Source organism: Nicotiana tabacum, chromosome 20 (assembly GCF_000715075.1).
Source record: "Nicotiana tabacum cultivar K326 chromosome 20, ASM71507v2, whole genome shotgun sequence".
NCBI classification, from domain to species: Eukaryota; Viridiplantae; Streptophyta; class Magnoliopsida; order Solanales; family Solanaceae; genus Nicotiana; species Nicotiana tabacum.
In genome coordinates, this window is record NC_134099.1 from 143,974,403 (window position 1) to 143,980,427 (window position 6,025).

The window sequence follows — 6,025 nt, forward strand, 5'->3', positions numbered from 1 at the left end:
AATCACGTGTGAGCTCTCTTCTAACCAAAGGAATAAGCTCAAACAGGATAGTTTGGATTTCTATTGGTATGAGCCGTACTTGTTCAAGATTTGCACGGATGGTGTAATCCGAAGGTGTGTCCCGGAGGAAGAGCAATTGAGTATCTTGGAGGCCTGTCATTCCTCCCCTATGGTGGCCATCATGGCGGGGCGAGGACGGCTTCCAAAGTTCTTAGTTGTAGGTTTTATTGGCCAACTTTGTACAAAGATGCAAGTGAACTAGTGAAGAGGTGTGATGAATGTCAAAGAGCGGGTGGAATTTCGAAGAAAGATGAGATGCCTCTCAATACCATTCTTGAGGTTAATATTTTTTATGTGTGGGGCATTGATTTTATGGGTCCATTTGTTAGCTCGTGTGGGAACACATACATTCTTGTGGCGGTGGAGTATGTTTCAAAGTGGATTGAAGTCGTGTTGTTGCATTTCTCAAGAAGAGCATTTTCACAAGGTTTGATACTCCTCGTGCAATCATAAGTGATGGGGGGTCTCATTTTTGCAATAGAGTTTTTGACACATTGCTTGAAAAGTATGGTGTCAATCACAAAGTTTCTACCCCATATCATCCTCAATCAAATGGCCAAGTGGAAGTCTCAAACAGAGAAATCAAGAGTATATTGTCAAAGACGGTCAATGCAAATAGGACCGATTGGTCAAAGAAGTTGGATGATGCTCTATGAGCTTATAGGACTGCTTGTAAGACTCCGATTGGTATGTCTCCGTATCGGTTGGTGTTTGGGAAAGCTTGCCATCTACCGGTTGAGTTAGAGCATAAGGCCATGTGGGCTTTGAGGAAGCTAAATCTTGAATGGGATGTTGCAGCCAATCTTCGTGTGGAGCAGCCTAATGAACTTGATGAATTCCGATTCCATGCCTACTCCAGTTCCTCTTGTACAAGGACAAGATGAAGTACCTTCATGATAAATATGCTCATAGCAAGGAGTTCAAAGTGGGTGATTTTGTTCTCTTGTTCAACACTCGGTTACGTCTGTTTCCAAGAAAGCTTAAGTCAAAATGGAGTGGACCTTTTGAAGTGGTGTGTGTGACCCCGTTTGGTGCACTTGATTTAAAGAACAAAAATGGGGAAGTTTTCAGAGTGAATGAGCATAGGGTCAAGCACTACTTGGGAAAAATTGATGACAGCCACGTGGTGGCATTTCTTCATCTCAAATGATTTGATGGTAACCTGCGTCGTGCCGCGACATTAAATCAGGCGCTTCTTGGGAGGCAACCTATGTGTTCTTCATCTTATTTTTATTTGATTTTCATTGTAGTATAGAATGAATTTTTGGACTGACTGGTTGTGAGATGCTACAGGATTGTGTTGATGCAGTGCAGGAGAAAGTGGAAAAAATTGTTCAAGTCTCTGAAGTTTGCAATGCGGACCGCACTACATTTTGTGCGGCCGCAAAGAACTTGGTGCGGGGGCACAAAATCAGTGCGGATCGCACTGATGATGGATGAAAAAAGCCAACTCTCTGAAGTTTGCCACCGCGGCCGCATTACATTTTATGCGGTCTACGGTGGACCACTGCGGTCGCAATGGTATTTTGTGCGGACCGCAATGGTTGCGTTTCTCAAACCTGTACAATGCTATGTGGTGCAGACTGCACTGCATTTTTTGTGGTCCGTAGTGGGTAGGTAAGCTGGGCCCCAGGACTTTTTCTATAAATAGTACCTGAGGTCCACCATTTAAACTTTTCGATCCTTTTGCTCTCAAAGCCCTAAAAATCACTGTTCATCACTAAAATTGCACGAACTCATCTGCCTAGTCTCGATTAATCATCAGTACTTCTCACATCTGGTAACTTTTACTTCTTTTTAGTTGTTTAATTTTATTATTTTCATTAAATTTTTGTTTTCGTAGCTTTTCTTCTGTTCTTCCCGTATTACTTTCGATTTGGTAACACTAGGTTAGTAACTTTCTTGTTTAAAGTGGGATTAGGTAGGTAATTGACTGAACCACACTTAGGGACCCTTTAATAGGTGAAAAACTGGACTTAAATTGAACATTTCATAAACCCTAGGTTGGTGCTGTGTTTTGTTGCTCATGCGGACCGCAGTGGAAATTATGCGGTCCGTGGTGCCCCTATGCGGTCCGCAATGGCATTTTGTGCAGACCGCATTGAAGAATGTTCTGAAACTTGATCCTTGAGGACCGCAACTGCATTGCATTTTGTGCGGTCCGCGGTGCCTCAATGTGGACCGAATTGCCATTTTATGCGGTCCGCGGTGCAATTATTCAGAGAATGGGTAGTTTGAACCCACCTCTGGGCGGACCGCAGAGCCATTTTGTGCGGTCCGCATTGGCCTCTCTGCGGCCACACTGCTTTTTGTGCGGAACGTACTCTGCAACAAGTGACCCTGTCTGCAACATTTTTCTGCAAAATGTTTTTCCTAGATACTAACAAGTCTAATGAATGTTGTTTGCAGACAATGGTGAAACAAAGAGGTAAGGGTGCTAAACAAGCAGGTAGAGGTGAGTCCTCCCGGGATGGGAAACAAAAGATGATAAAGTTGACACCCCAAGCCCGACAAAACATAAAAAGCACAAGGAAACTCATTAGAGCTGCTGATAGGGCTATTGATCAGTCGGGGAGTGAGTACGAGCCCTCCCGGGAGGCATCATCAGATTCAGTGCCAGAGTACATTGCTGACTAGCCAGAGAGAAATAGACTGAGAGACACTCCTCCACCTTCCCCCACTGCCCAAGCTTCAGTGCGTGTATCTTCTGAGTCGTCTGAGGGCTCAGCTACTGGTAGTGGAAATGAATACTCCACCTCTCCCACAGCTTCATTATCCGGAGAGGGTGTGGTGCAGTAGGAGAAGAAGAGTTAGTAGGAGAAGGGGGTGAACCTCAGGTGGGAGGAGGTGCGAGAACTAGAAAACTGGAGGTGTGGCAAGACCATTTTGTGAGTGAGGCGGCCTACCATAAGTTTAGAGAATGGTGTCCTGTGAGGAAACTGATTCCGGAGCGAAGTTTTGTGGATAGAGACATCTTGCCTCACAACCCCAATGTGAGAAGACAGTTGAGAGAGTGAGTGGGCTAGGAGTACTTCTTAAGCAACTGTGTGGATGCAAACGAGCACCTGGTCAAGGAATTCTACACCAATGCCGCCAACATCAAGAAGGGCACAAAAGTGACCAAGGTGCGGAATTTGAAAGTGCTATTTGATAAGAGAGCAATAAATGACTACTTAGGCTTCAATGAAGAGGATGAATCACTGTATATAGAGAAGATGGCATTAGGTGAGGCGTCCCGTCCTTGGTTGGCATAGTAGTTGGCAATCCCAGGTACCAACCCCGATTGGTTGAATGCGGGAATAAAGATCTTAAGGAGAAGTTTGAATTTCGAGGCTAAGGGGTGGGAGACATTCATGTGCAGCAGACTGGACCCCACTACCCACGACAACTCACTCCTTCTCCACTGGGCAGTACTAGTAGCATCAATTATGGTGGGGTACCCGATTAACGTCGGGAATGTGATAACTCGGGTGATTACACAGGTAGTCAGTGAAGGTGACAGAAACTACCCCTTCCCCATCATCTTAACAATGTACTTGAGGGACCTAAAGGTAGAGAAGTAGCCATTTGATATCAAAGTGAAAGCAAATACCCCTTTCTCATGGTACAACATACAGGGTGATGATAACCCTAAATGCAAGAACTACAAGGGAATAGCCACTGCTTCAACTGGCAAGTCTGAAGAGCCAGTAGTGGTAGTGGATCCTACTCAGCCTTCTTCCACCTCAACGGACATGCCCCCTGGTCCATCCACTTCTGTAGTTCCAGACATACCCTCCACCTCAGCCTACCTAGTGATTGCCCATCGTTTGAGCCAGGCCCTTCTCAACATCAACAACTGGATGCAGACAGCTTCCTCTAAGTTGTCTGCCCTTACTCCCAAGAGGAAGAGGGTGATTCCTCGTGCAGATGACGCAATTATACAGTTGGAGGACCCGCAGGGAGATTCCTCTAGCTAGCCCCAAGAGTTAGCCCAGGCCTCGTTCCAGGTCCAGGCACAGGTCCCAGCAGAGCCACATGTCATTGGGAGCCAGTCTCAGGTTCCCGAGCTTACAAAGGACCCAGGGACCACTCAGGATCCCATGCAGACAGACGGGCCATAGGGAGTTTCTGTATCCTCTTCCCTTTATTTTTGGTGCTTATTTTGCTTAGTTGGCATTGAGGACAATGTCAGCTTTCATTTGAGGGGGTAGGACCTACTTTGATTTGATTTGGATGACTGTATATATTTGACAGATTTTGTGTTTTCTTTATTTTTCATCTTTGGTAAGTATATAATTTTAGCACTTCATTACCATTTTCTTACTTTTTATCTTGGGTCTGTATATAAAAGTTATGTTACATTGTATATATTTATCCCCTTATTGTATATTCGATCAAACCCCTCTTGTATATATTTATTTTACTCTCCGCAATTTTTCTTTTTTAGCTTCTTATTTGTGTTCGTAGCTCCTTGTTTTAGATTTTTGCAATAAGCCTTTGGTTTTCTTAATGTCACGGTTCTTTCCAAAGGTGGAATTTGTGTGAACCAGGTGGCTCTTCCCGATGATGGATGGCATGACTACCTTCTTAAGGGTTTGAGTCTATTTTTCCTTTCTTTTTACTTTTTAGTAGTTAGTGGTTAAGAGTTCCTCAAGCAAAGCTTCACTTGGGCCTAGCATATTTGCCTTTGATGTTATGGTCAAAAATAAATTGTTGTGTATAGGCAGGTGAAAGTTGTGACCTTGAGACTCTTATGTTGGCCGATAATCATCAAGTGATTTTTCGGGACCATTGTGTGCTCAAATCTTATCTACGGTCGTTGTGGGCCCCCGACTCTATGTCTTTAGCAATCCCATAGCTTGTGTGGTGAGAAATTGCATTGCGAGTCCAAGTCCTGAGCCATTGGTCTAGAACTTGCCCTGAATGTTTGTTGAGGAGAAATCCTAAGTGAATTTTGACTTGAGACATGATTATAGGCTCTCCTTGATCCAAATGATAGCTTGAACACTTCCATAACCTACCAATGATAAAATCCCTAGTCAACCTTTTTGAGCCTTAGACTTTCTTCCTTCAAGAACCATAATACAAGTCTTTACTCGTTCTAAAAGATACCCTCTCTTGTCACCCAATCTTTTCTTAGCACATAGCAAAAGCATAAGTTTGGTGGGAGAGACGAGGATGGCAACAAAGCGGTAAAAAAGGTACAAAATGAAAAATAAAGAAAAGCAAAAAGACAAAAAGATTGTTCAACATAGAAATGAATAAAGGGATTCAAGAAAAGCAAAGAATGAAAGGTGTGGAAAGTTGAAAAAGGAGAAAAGATTTGAAATGAACAAGAAAGAGTGACAGTGTGTCTCTCTAACTCCTTAGAAAGAAGTGAAATGACTTAAAATGTCACGTGAATGTGTGCCAAAATGAAACAAAAGAAGTGCTTAAGGGAAGATGGAACCTACTTAGACCAAACATTTCCTGCCCTTAACCAAAAGCCTTCACTATGTCTCCACAAAAGCCCTATATGATCTTGAGTTGAATGAAGCTTATATTAGTGGTGACTCACATAAGGGGCAAGTATATGGTACTTAGAGCCGTACTTATGACTTTTCCTTGAGAGAGATGAGTGTGTCTCCAGTAACCTCGTTCTGATTGCCACTAGGTGAGATTTGCTTAGGGAAAGTTGAGGATGTGTGAGTTTGGGTTCACAATGACCAAAGTAATAGAAAGAGTTCTTTGATGTGTTGAGTCAACTCTTGATGCTCTTGTGTTGCACTTGATCCATGGTGTTTAAAAGAGTAAATATTGTTGATGATTCATTTGTATTGAGGGCAATTGTTAGTCCCAATTGATGCTAGATGAGGTCACTTTAGGACAACTGAATTTTCTTGGATTTTCTCTTAAGGGGTGGGTCTTATTTTGTTTTCTTAAGGACAAGCAAAAGCTTAGGTTTGGGGAGTTGATAACTAGGTATTATAATGCATTTTACACT